This window comes from Cyprinodon tularosa, unplaced genomic scaffold (assembly GCF_016077235.1).
Source record: "Cyprinodon tularosa strain WSP-4 unplaced genomic scaffold, ASM1607723v1 ctg36, whole genome shotgun sequence".
In the NCBI taxonomy this organism is placed as follows: domain Eukaryota; kingdom Metazoa; phylum Chordata; class Actinopteri; order Cyprinodontiformes; family Cyprinodontidae; genus Cyprinodon; species Cyprinodon tularosa.
Genome location: NW_024039074.1, coordinates 968,109 through 982,014, shown reverse-complemented (window position 1 = coordinate 982,014; position 13,906 = coordinate 968,109). Strand labels below are relative to the sequence as shown.

At 37.2% G+C, this 13,906-nt stretch overlaps 1 protein-coding gene across 1 annotated transcript in view; it reads right to left on the bottom strand.

The window, feature by feature from the left end:
- sgcd (sarcoglycan, delta (dystrophin-associated glycoprotein)) overlaps positions 1-13,906 on the bottom strand; it is a 376,854-nt gene that overhangs the window by 228,027 nt on the left and 134,921 nt on the right. The window contains exon 3 of the mRNA XM_038295797.1: positions 99-152. The gene's annotated coding sequence lies outside the window, so the exon portion shown is untranslated. The remainder of the gene's footprint in view (positions 1-98; positions 153-13,906) is intronic.

Below are 13,906 nucleotides of genomic sequence, written 5' to 3'. Positions count from 1 at the left end.
ATTATCAGCTCTCTCAACATTTCAAGAAGCTCTGTAAAACAGCCAGTAAAAATATGGATATAATGACAGAGCAAAGGAAAAGACACATTCTCACTTACCTCAGTGTGCTGATTTGGAATACCTGACAGTGTCCTTGGGATTTTTCTAATCACCTAAGAAAGAAGACAACAAAAAGATGCAATCAGCATTTGAAAGACAAAATGCTTATGCCTGATTATCTCCCCTCTGTCCTCCATTATCTTTTTTTAACATTTTCCCAATTAGCAAATACAGCTTTTGTTTCGTTATGCAAAGTCGCGGCTTTCGGTATAGAAGCAGAAGACCACATCTGCAAAATTCCTCCAAAAATTCATCACACAGGAAGCTGCATTGAGCTCTATGGTTGCTTAAACTCTCTGTGCCCTCTCGTAAGGTTTAGCTTGTGCTGGGTATACCAATGTGTTTTCCCGATAGATTGTTGTTTTTTATACAGAAGCCAATGACTAAATATTTAAACAAAGGCTGGTTTGTTGAAGCAGCACCATTTATAAAAATAGGAGCAGTGACATGCATTCTTAAAGCCTTTCCAGGAAGAAACTTTTCCTAAATTTCTATTATTGCAGATTTAAATAATCCTAAAACTTTGGAAATGGGTGCATATAAATGGACACACTTTTTTAGAGGCCTGAAATTTCTATTTTAAACACATCTTTTTATCTAGCTTTTTTCGATCTAAATTTGTTCTATACTTTACATGGGGTTTTCATTATTATCAAAATTAGGATAAATAATTGGGCTTGAAATATTTTACTTAATGTGGTATAAATCTATAGCTTTACTTTCTGAAACAAGTGAAGATATACACACTTTTTCACAATTTTAAATTTTTGTTTTAAGGATAACTTTATTTATCTTGGAATTATCTGATAAGAAATGTATTGAATTGACATTTATAAACCTTTAAAATCTACCAGACTAAAGAAAAATGAAAAACATCAAATTTTAGTTCCCCCAAAAATCTTGGCTTGGGTCAAATCTCAAAGCCTAGGCGGAGGTTCAGCAGAAGAAACTATATGACTTGCCCTCATCATCAGAGGCTCATCTGCCTCTGACACAAACCAATCAGCTTTGAACCACACCTCCACGAACCCAAAACATCATCTAGAGTTCATTTTAGAAGGTCTTCAAATCCACGACACAGCCTCCTACCAAGTCAAATGGCAAGCAGTGGTTGCACTATGTCTGATTATGACTCAGATGACCACAATTCAACCCACCTCCATCCCATTCTCCACCATTGTAGCTAAGCTCTATCTGGCTATTCCATGATGCTTCTTCAACCTTGTCCCTATCAGACTGTAAATCCTCCCGGACTCTTATGCCAACCAATCACGAGCGACTTCACTTGTTTAAAAAGAAGTGGTTCCGTCCAATACTCAGTAAGAAAATTAAAGCCTGGCGTGGCCACGTGTGGTTTTGCTGCCAATCACGAGCGATTTCATTTGTTTGAGAATAGTGGTTTCAGCCAATACTGAGAAGGTTATTCAAGCCAGACCTGGTCAGCCGCGCGGGTTTGCTGCATTCATATGCTAATTAGGGCCATTAGTACAGCTTATCGCTCTCCACCTACGTCACTGTCCGTTTCTGACAATTTGTGGCACGACAAACGCGGACAAGCACGGGTTGCAAATTGTCGGAAACTGACGAAAATCAGGCAGATCTGCGGGAGTTTACGGGGGTTTACGGGGACGAAAATCTCACTTTTCATGCAGTGATATCAGCTCACACAATCTACTGGATCTCACCAATTCAGCTCAAGCGATTACCTCACCAACCAGCAATCAATGGACTGAACCAACTTCATCTATCCACCCCACCACCAGTTTCAGGCCTGGGGGGTAACGTCCCTGTTCACATACACCTGCTTATGCATGTTAAAGCAAATTCAGCACTAATGTTCCCTGCCAAGTTCTGAGCACCAAGTCATAAAATAATTGTATCAATAAAATTGTCTTTTTCTTTCCGTGAGAGCTTTCAGATTGAAATTTATTTTTCAGCGTCTCTAGCAGGGGCTGCTTGCAGGTTCGAATATGGCAACAATGTAAGTCCATGAATTTTGCATTCTGTGGGTTTTAATTTTTATGATTATGTTTTAAAACTCTCTCCTGGCTATTATGAAAATTAACATAACATTAAAAGATTCACATAATTACACCCTTCAGTTCACTACATTTAAAGAAAAGCTAAATCATTCATTAAGGCTGCACTTAAATCCCCAGAGTTGGTGCATGCAGCTGTTGGTGACAGTGGTGTTCCATCTCTTCCTCTGCAAATTTGGGGGAATTTAAAGCAGGTAAAAGTAGCAGCTCAGCAGAGCGGAGCCACAGGACATATGGAGGCTTAAAAATGATGACGATTCAGCAGCCTTTACTTCACAGCAACTCATAAAACTGCTTTGCAAATAATGCTTATTGACTGGGTTAAAGCCACAGTCACTGTGTGTGTTGGCACAGGCAACTTCAGGTAATACACTAAAGTCACACACATAATTTATAAACTAAAGCTGCACAGTTATTAGGTATAAGAGAAACTTTAACTCCCACCAGCACAGCCTAATAATCTCCCACACAACTATTGGTTTAGGTTGCAAAGACCATGTAGAGGATTGTGTGTCACATATTTCCTGTGTGTTCTACATGAATAAACAAACCTTCCCTGTTTAATCACTGGATTTACAATGAAAGAAAATGTATGTTTTATTATATTTTCTAGGATCTTTCCAGAAAAGCTAACCTTTGATAGTGGATCTCACAGAGTTCCCAGACTGAAATGGATGGACACTCAGAAGCCACATTGATAGGCACATCCGTTCAATTATATGGAAAGAAAAGCAATGTCAGTGCATTTAGTCATACTTATTTTACACTATAATTATCTGCTTAAATTTTTACTCAACCTTTACTTACATAACATGGTCCAAAAAAATAACTGAATGGCGATAGAGGTGTTAGATGTGCAGAGTATTTTTTTGTGTGTGTCTTGGTACACAAATAGAATGTACATTGCAATGTACCCAGCTTATGATTGCTATTTCCAGTAATAACAAGCAATGCGCCATGTTAAGGAGCCCAGCTTACCTAAAACCTTTTCCTTTCACATCAAGTAAATTTCACTAAAATAACCACCACATCCGCCAGTTCTGTGTTCATCAGAGCACGTTCAGGGTATTGTGTAACAAGACTTGGACATCATGGATTACAGTCTATGACTGAGAAGGTTTATGTACTTAAGTGACCAGACTGCATACCTTAGGAATAAGCCCATTTGTACTCCTTGGTAGTTGTATATCACTGGATTTCCCATTAGTAAAGCTCTTCCAAGCCTTAACAAACCAAAACCATTAAATATGTGGAAACAAGTTTCTCCCCCATATTTAAGTACACATCTATGTAAATGTTTACACAGGCTCTTGTAGATAGACCCAAATAAATTGCAGGCAAAAATGTAAATTAGGTTCTTGAAAAGATTCAAATAGAAATCCCTTTTAAGTCCTTTCTAGATACCATAGCACCAACTGTACTCTCTTGCTTTACATGGAGAAAACGTTTCTTGCCACATCTTTTGGTCATTATTGTTTTTCTTTTGTGTCATTGGTAAAGTCAGAAGGTAAGTAGATAGATGCATCAAGAGCTTTGTAATGTACTTAAGCTCGAGCTTCAGCAAAACAAGCTAAATATGATATGAAATCTAAATTCATCTCTTCAGGCTCTTTATCCTTGATCCATTTGAGGCAAATATTTCCTCGAACTCTTTCTTAGCCCAACAATGAAGGGTTGTTTATAAAACTAAAATCTTTGGCAGAAATTAGAGATTTTTAATGAGCATTTCTTTATTTTCCATTAGAATGGAGATATTAAATTTAACATTAGTATGTCCTTATTTTCCTAGTGATGTAACAAGATAGCCACACCCACTTCCTCAGATTTATTACAGTTTCATCTTTTAAGAAAGCAGTTGTCACTCGTCATATGTGGGTGGATCAAGGCTGCCTGACTGACGAAAACTGAGCTGAGAGACCATGACAGTTCTGCCAATGTCACAATGTCTCTCTTTTCCACACGTAGGGCAGGAGAATGCAGCATCCATTACACACACCACTGCCCAATTAGAGCAGGAATGTGAATTAATGGCCAGGTCGGGGCAGGTTAATGAAAGGTGGTGCCGATCTGCTGAGGACTCAAATTAAAAGCTGTGTCCCGCATATGAACAAAGTTTCTTTGTGAATACTTCTGACTTTGCCTTTGTTTATCATGTCATTGCTGTCCTGTGTAAGTTACTTTTTCCTATTTAAAAGACAATAAAGTAATAAAAAATATGTAGTGATTTCTGTGTTTTTATTATACTCAAGAAATCTGTAAAAGAAAAAATACATATGTTGGAGAAAACACAGTTTCACACTGATAGCAAAAACTGGTGCTATTTGATACGGAAGAAAACTTTTTCAGAGGAAGTATTTTGTTATAGAATTGATAAAAGATAAACTGACATCTGATAAAAGATTTCCAAGGAGAAAAAAGCTCTCTCAAATATTGTTTTTTGCAATCAGAGTGAAAGAAAAAAAAAATCTCAAAAACCCAGGCCTCAGTTCCTACTGTCCAGTCTTAACAGCAAAGATATATCTTGGTCAGAATCCAGTGTTTAGTAACTTTACTGTTGCATTGAAAATGTTTAAATCCAAGCTTATATGCAGGAATATACTTTGCTAGATGCAACTCTATCTTCTCTTCTCTGAGGCCACAACCCCACTCTCAGCATTATTCCTATAAATTTATCATGACCAAAAATGTTAATGTTAATTGAGAGTTTATTATAAATGTGACTAATGGTCCAGCCCTAGAAGCTAGCACAGTTGCTTTGTTGTTGTTATTAAGAGTTAGCAATGACTTAGTGTTCCTACTGATGGCATTCATGACAGGACCATTACCAAAAAACTTTACAGGTTTAACTTCTTTTCTCTTTTTTAAAACTTCATATTAAACCATAATATCTAAAATAGTAGAATGAATGGGACCACAGTACATTGACCACTGGGTGCATAGAGAAAAAATGAAAAGAAAACCAATACTAACTCTCAGATTCAGTGGTAAAATGCTACAAATATTCATTTTTTTTGGACACATCAGCGATTGAACAATAAACTCATCTTTATACCAAAGTATTCGTTACTCAACTATGAGACCTGTCAATAAGTTTGGTTTATACTAGATCAGCAATATAGTGCTTCTAATTATAGCACTGAATCTACAACAAAATGGTCAAAATGAATCAATGTGTTGGATTGGCCACGTCAAAGTCTAGTTGAGATAATAGTGTAGTGGAATAGTTACAGAACAGTGCAGCAGGGCTCAGTGAACGCAACATTCTAACGATACAAGATCAAAATTATAAGAGGAGACAATGTTTACCTAAAATAAAATTCAAATGAAATGTTCTAGTGATATGTGACAGAACATTTCAGTTGAAAATTCACTTAAGATAGACATATGTAGGTGTTTCAAGTCATTAGAACATATTTTTTTCTGAATGTCCAATAAAACAATCTTAGGAAGCACCCAGAAATACAGATATAAATAGGAAATAAAGCTGCATGGCTACAAAAAAAAAAGCAAACCAAATGAGCTCAATTTAAATCGCTCAAGTTGCAGATATGTCATCTTCGAGCAACAACATTGGGGAATTTAGCAAAACAGCAAGTTCATCAAATATATTCATTTAAATTCATTGGGGACAGGAACGTTCTGATCACTGTGGGTGGGCTACATAAGCATCTTACTGTAAATATTGCTAAAAAGAACCAAAAACTCTAAATAAAACCATTATCCTGCAGACTGAGAAGCAACAAACTACATATACAACAAACAGCACAAAACCTACAATAGCTGCCCTATAAAAACTCAAAATAGATACATGAGCATTCATTGAGCAAAATCACTATCATTTTCATTTTGTACACAAGGCGTCCTAAACTGTTATGTTCATCTACTTCTGAATTTGAATCTAAGATAAAATCTTTCTGTCTTACTCTATCATACTCTCTTGTTTTATTCAGCCTACTTTTGTTCTTTTGTAAAACACAGTTTTTGTTTCAGATACTCTTTAGAAGTTGTGTATCTTTAGATGAGGACCTGGAGTCGCTCTTGTTCAATCTTAAATAAATTCTATTTTTTAAATAAATTCCTCCTGAAAGGCCAAACAAGCTATAGTTGTTAAAAAAAAACACAAACAAAAAAAAATATGAGCTACAAGCGGAACAATGTAAATTCCCAGGTGACTGTATCTTCCTCTTCATTTTTTTTCAATTCATGGATACTTGCCACATCCATATTTCCTGTCGTTAACCCCTTTTTTTTTCACATCTCCAAACAGAGTAGACATGTGTGGGGAGTGGCGGCCTGGTGATTTGGGCATAGAGCTTGGATTCCTGAGGTTCTGAGTTCAAGCCCCACTCCCACAGACTGCCTCTCTGTCTCTCTGAGCAAGACCCCTTAACCCCATACTACTCCCTGGGTGCTGCACAATGACAGCACACTGCTCCCTATGGGGATGGTTTAAATGCAGAGATTTCATTTTGTTGCTCTGTACTTGTGACATTGTAATGACAATAAAAGCTTGAAAAGGACAATATGAACAAAACCTAAGAGATTCTACTTTACCAAGTCACAAAAAAAACTGGCCAAATATCTGACTATATCTGAAAATACAAAATAAAATCTTGAGTCTTTTCTTGATATTCCTCTCTCTCTCTTTATGCTGCAGCCCTGTGCTGCCTTTTGTTGTTTAGTTCATTAATAAAACTTTGTATTTCTTTGGCAATTTGGTAATTTCCTTTAATAAGAGAAACCAGATAGAAGTAGAAATTGAACTTTACTGATTTCACAATGGGGACAATAACTCTCTGCATTTAGCCCATCCCCTTGGGGAGCAGTGGGCTGCAATTGTGCGGCACCAGGGGAGCAGTGTGGGGTTAAGGGTCTTGCTCAGAGACCCAGAGTGGAGGCTGTAGGGGATAAAATCACGTACTTGCAACCTTCTCAGAGCAAAAGCGCACTGCTCTAACCACTAGGCCAAAACTCCCCTTACAGGACTTGTTTTTTCTTCTGGACACAATACACTATTATGTCTACAAGTGCAAACCAAAGTTTTCACTGCAAAGATCAGTCTAGTAAAATGATTTTAAACATATCCAGGGTGGATTGTGGTGGAAGAAAAAAAAAAATCAGCTCTGGCATCTTACACCAGACCAGACCACCACATTCAATGACACTCCTTTTTGGTCTTTCTGTAGGACCTTTAATCCAAATGAGCAACTCTTTAAAGCCATATAAATCCACCAAATGACTTCAAAATAGAGCAAGTTGCTACATTAAGTACTTCTGAAAAGTGTATGTTTTTTAATACAAAAAAAATGTGCACCACTCCATCATAGCAATAGGTGTTTGCGATGCATTCATCCTTTTGGTTGTGCCAATGTGTTCTAGGGAGGAAGAAAGAGAAGGAATACCAGAGAAAAAATAGAAATAATGGATCAGAAAGTAGGGATCTTATTTCTTATTTTTAGGATCTTATTTCGCATTGTTGTGCCTTTGTCCAGCATGACTCAAAATATGAGTTGTTATGATTACAGATTTTTCTTTGATTACAAAAATTGAAATAAAGTGATCTTTACACCTAATAGACTTTAAATGGCCCTCAAAAGTGTGTTGTTTAAATATTTTAATGAACTGAGACATACACTTGTTGATAAATATGTTATCATTAAAAGACTTCAAGCTAACCTAAAGTCTTAATAAGCAAGGGCTTCCTTTTTTGCAAATCAGAATATGGTCATTCTAATTTACAATAGGCTACAAATTAACTTGAGCACAGACAAAATGGTGTTCCTGATTTTTCAATAGATTTACCAAAGAATTTGCTTAGCCAACTCATAGCTGAAATGTTCTGAAAGTGGCCCAGGTTACCATAGTTACTTTTTCACTGTGCCACATCTGCTCATCGTCCCCTCATCACCATGACTCTCAATCGTTATAGCTCAAGTCTCTGGCCAATCAAACCTTGCTTTCAAACTGACACTTCTGACAGCATTTGATTGAAGAGATCTTTTTTCACATGGTTTTCGGACTCCCTTCTGCTCTATCTCCATCTCAGTATCAGTGTAGTGTATGATTGGGCTAGTCCTGGATGCAGATTAGTTTTAATCAAGATATTTTGGTTTGCCCATATACCAGATAAGTTCACGCCCTGCTTTATTCTTTTGTTTTTTGAATGTGTCGTAACTGCTCTTCTAAACAGCTGCTGTAATAGCTGTTATGAGCAACCTGCTCACTCTGCACCTTTATATGCCTACCATAATTACAGTTTATAGGCAACATGTTTCTCTCTTTCATCAGACTAAAATCAGGATATTTTTAGGGACAACTTTTGCCAAAGATAGGTTTTCCCAAATCCAAGTTTTGGACAACAAAACAACAGTTTTGGTCACAGTACATTTGCTCAAATGAGTAAATAGTACCTTATTACCAAGAACCTAAGAGACGTGCTATGAGAAGCTTCTGTTTATCTCTGAATAGCTGGTATTTTTAGATGTAACTATTAGCTTCTTTACCCTGAATACTCACTTGAACAAATATAAAACTGTCAAATTATAACTAGGTCACAAGACCAGACAAAAAAAAAGAAAATGGCAAAAAAGACGTTTATTTAAATCTAGTAAATCGAACCGCAACACTTCGATTACAGCACATTTCAAATAAAATGTCCTGAAAACAATATCCTAGATTTTGACCAGCATGGGCTTAAATAACACAACTGATCCTCAGAGAAAAGGCACCTACAGCACATTTGTAACCTGTTTATGAGAGTCTTGTCAGTGAGGACAGGTATAATAAACATTTCCTGGATTCTTCAGCTCTCACTGCTTTGATGACTTATTACCTGCTGTATCAAAGCTGAACACTGTGCCACTGCTGTGCAGAGAGAGCTGTGTTGGCTGGCTTTATGAACACATCGTGGGTGAGTGCCCTGAAAATGAGTGTGTGAATCCATCTCTGTGCATTCATGTCTTTCATTTTCATGCTCTTAAGCTTGTTTCTCGTGATAATTGTGATTCTAAGCACGATGCATGCTTAATTTTATATGGACAGAGTATAAGTGCCAAAGTCCATCAAATGCTGGTAATGCTGTCTAATGCATCTACGACAAATCCTGTGTCACTCACTGGTATAAGTGTAGCATAATTTTGATAGCGATGAACATGCACTCAGAAAAAAGAGCAATTAATTTCCAACACCAACAAGAAGAACTCAAAGGTAAGATTTTTTTTAAATAAAGTCAAATTTTGCTGTTAGATAACTTTAATGCAGCAAATCAAACCTTCAGTGTTTTTAATTAAACGTTTACTTGTTATGATACATTTGTCCAGGTCAGGATTGTGGGGAAAATGTGTGGGGGAAAAAAGCTATAAAAACAGACAAACAAAAAAAACAAAAAACAAACAGGAAATGCATATCAGATTAACAAAGAGATGTGAAAGAAGATTCACTTCAAAGCTCGTCTTGGAGATCGTTGCATACCAACAGAGTCACAGTGGCATGAGTCAGCATTGGCTGGTAAATTGATCTCTGCTAATCTGTGCTGAATAGACAGCGAATGACAGAGAATATAGAAACTGAGATAGGGTATGATGAGAAGAGCCAAAGGCTAAAAAGATAATGAACAGAGGCTGCAAAATGAAATGATGAGTACGGTGGAAAGAAGCTCAAATGAAGCAACAAAGAAATTAAGAAACTTCTTGATTTTCTACACAGGAAAAGACTATTTCCTTCTATCTGATGCTCCTTCTAACCCCTAAACATTTCTGTTTCTGCCCCAGTAACAATATAAATAATTTGAGAGTTGGTCCTAACAGAGGGGTCTGGAAGTGGTTCAGTCTGCTTTCACTGGTGACCTTTTAGATTTTCTCCTCTGTCCTGAGCCATTCTGACATTTTCATTACTGGGAACATCTGTTTGTCTGTGGCCCAAAGTGCATGTTAGTTCTCTGTAAACTGACCCAGTCCAAGGTAAAAATGTACAATAAATCCACCGTATTGCACTTTGACCAATTGTTGAGACAAAAGACACTACAAAGCACAACTGATGCCTTTGATGTCACATGCTGTCCTTGCTTATAGCTGTTATACCACACACAGAGAAGTTGAGTGTGTCACTTCAATATGAGTAATTTTGCTATGCAGGGAAAATGAATCTGTTTTTAAACAGATGTTGCTTTTTTATGGAGGCGTAGAGTCACACAGGTTATGCAAAGCAATGAATCCACAGCAAACTAAGAAAGGACAGCAATCTCAAAATTATACAAAAATTTGATTAACTTACAAAACAAATACAAAACAAAAAAGCATAATAAGTAAACACAGAAAACTGAGAGCAGCAGAGTACAGACGTTTTGCAAATACATAACCCACTGCAAACACGTAAATGATGCTAACACAGAAAATACAAAAGTGAGCCAGAGAACATTAAGAGGAAAGAAAGCAAAGGTAAGTTTTCCTTAAACTCTTTTTTTTAAATTCTTTTTAATATTATATTTAGTGCTTGATCTTAATTCATGCGATCTACTTAGAGATCTGTTCTGTTTTCGTGTGTTTCTTTTAATTTTTGCAAAACAATTAGTTTGGGTAAAAAGAAAAAAAAATTGTTTTAAAGTTAGTACTTGAATCATTAAAGTGAAAATAAAGCTATGCAAACCAACCAGGCATATTGTAAGAAAAACATTCCATGAAAAGAAAAAAAAAAACAAACAAAAAACAGTAACCACATTGCACCTCCATTTCTTTGATAACACTCAGGCTTGATCACTGCCAAACATTTAGAATAAAAGAATTACTCAAATAAGAAATATCTGCAAACACAAATAAAAAAAAAAAAAACAAAATATGCCCAAAACAGAACTCCAGGAGCAGATGAGAAACACTGATATCTAGCTAGCTGGAAAAGGATATGGAGCATCGTCTTTCATCACTTTCATCTTTGTATGACTCGATTTGATTCAGGGTGTGGTGGATGATCCCCCCACCACCACATCGTGTTAGTATTTTCTTTTCTTGCTTTATATTATATTACAATTTATATTTAAGTTGGTTATTTTAGACAGGTATTTTCTAATGGGTGCACACTTTAGTTAATGTCTGTCTGAATGGTTTATTTACACTTGTTCTTTTGTTTGAGGTGCTGCTGATACAAACCAGCTGGAGAAGGAAATGTGGAGCGTACCGTCTTTGAAAGACTGACGGGGGAGACTTGTTTCAAGAAGTTTTCAATTAGTTTGTCACTTAAATACTCATTTATTGTTTCTGTTACGTAAGTTAGTTTTGCTTTATTTGTTTCATAGAATGGTTCATTTTGTATTTATTGGTTCTTTTGTTATGTGATGCCTCCCTCATTTTGTCGACTTGGGTTACTCCATCCCTTTTTAAGCAGCAATTAGTTCCTTGTTTGCAGGTCAGTTTTTTGTTTGAGTTAAATCCTCAGTTGACCTCAGTTAAGTTGGGCCCAGATTCTGTATTTAAGTTATTTTGTATTGCTTTTGAGCCTTTGTTAACCCTTTTTACACAATTAAATGAAAGTACTTTTTCAAATTTTGAACACCTTTTGTCCTTATTTAAGTTTGGTCCCTCACACAGGGACAGCCGATGAAGTCTTGCAAGTCAGCCAATGATGCACAGAGTAGAGTGATATTACGCCTGATAGAGTCCTGCTGTTATTGGTTAAGACCCAATGGGCTGTTTGGCTTTGTAGACAATGAAATAAGGTTTCAAACAAGGGTAGGCATGGCTAGGTTGCATAAAGCAGTGCCATGTTACCGGCTTGCGTAAGAGTGAAATACAGTCATGGCATTGAGAATGACACAAATATTATATTTTCACATGATCTGCTGCCCTCTGGTTTTTATGTGTGTATGTCAGATGTTGTCATCACATACAGAAATACAATTGGAACCATTATTAGTAACAAAAGCTTTTAATGACAGTTGGGATGACAGTTTGAGTTAATGCAGCAAGTCAAAATTTGCAGTGTTGACCCCTCTTCTTCAGGACCTCTGCAATTCGCCCTGGCATGCTCTCAATCCACTTCTGGACCAAATCCTGACTGATAGCAGTCCATTCTTGCACAACGATGCTTGCATTTTGTCAGAATTCCTAGATTTTTGTTTGTCTACACTTCTCTTGATGATTGACCACACGTTTTCAATGGGATTAAAGGGATAGTTCGGGATTTTTGACATGAATCTGTATGGCATCCCCATCACCAGTGTCATGCAATCACACTGACTTACCCCTGGCAGCGTCCTGTGAGCAGAGTTCTCGTCCAGTTTTGGTCAAGCCGAAAGTAGTCCGGCAGGTTTGCTAGACCCAGGGAAATAAAACGTTTCTCTTCCCAAAACATTATGTGTTCAAAAGAGTGATATTTTTGCATCCCAAAAACATTGTAGTGGAAAAAGTCACACGTCGTTATCACTTGGTCCTATTTTCTCTCTGTTCGTATCAGTGCGCGCCGTCATTCAGACAGCGAGCTCAACAACAGCCAGATGCATGTCTCCCTCCGCCTAGCTCCTAGCTGGGCGGAGCGAGACATGCATCTGGCTGTTGTCAGGTTAGTAGCCCCTAGCTGTCTGAATGACGGCGCGCACTGATACGAACAGAGAGAAAATAGGACCAATTGATAACGACATGTGACTTTTTCCACTACAATGTTTTTGGGATGCAAAAATATCACTCTTTTGAACACATAATGTTTTGGGAAGAGAAACGTTTTATTTCGCTGGGTCTAGCAAACCTGCCGGACTACTTTCGGCTTGACCAAAACTGGACGAGAACTCTGCTCACAGGACGCTGCCAGGGGTAAGTCAGTGTGATTGCATGACACTGGTGATGGGGATGCCATACAGATTCATGTCAAAAATCCCGAACTATCCCTTTAAGATCAGGGGAGTTTCCAGGCCATGGACCCAAAATCTCTATGTTTTGTTTCCCGAGCCAGTTATATCACCTTTGCTTTATGGAAAGGTGCTCCACCATGCTGGAAAAGTCATTGTTCATCGTTTCAGCAATCACTGAAACGATGTTAGCTGGTCCTTTTAGGGCAGGGTTGCAATGACATTGAAATGTGTTTTAGGGGATAAAGTTCATTTTCTAGGCAAATATTGACTTTGCAATTAATTGCTGTTATGATGATCACTCTTTATAACATTCTGGAGTATATACAAATTGCCGTTAAAAAAACTGAAGCAGTAGACTTTGTAAATATTAACATTTGAATCATTCTCAAAACTTTTGGCCATGACTATACACTGCAGAGACTGGATCAGTGCACACAGTTCGAAGCTGTTTTTGTTATACACACTGATTGTGAAAAAAAGTGGAAAAATACTTTCCTCATAAATGTTTTTTGTGGCCATCAAAATGCTTCAGTTTCATTATATGGGTCAAATAGTTGAACAAAAACATTTCGCACAATTTGGGTGTCTAGAGACCTAAATGTATACCTAAATGTATTCACTTTAGAGACCTAAAGTAAATAGATTTATCAGGCTCACTGTACGGGCAAACAAAGCGAACATACGTAGACAAAGCATTCAAATAGTGTTTTTGTATTATATTCCTACCACCAAATGTATAATAGGGTATTGGCAGAATTTTGGTATGAAAGGGTGTTTACAGGAGGAAGCTGTCAGTACTCAGGAAACTAGAAGAACCACAGTGTTGATATTGGACCGCACAGTGCAGCGTTTGATACTGCTGATATCTTGATTTTAGTAGAGCTTCTGGAAAACTGGGTCAGCCTTTCAGGTACAGCACTGGACAATAAGGCAG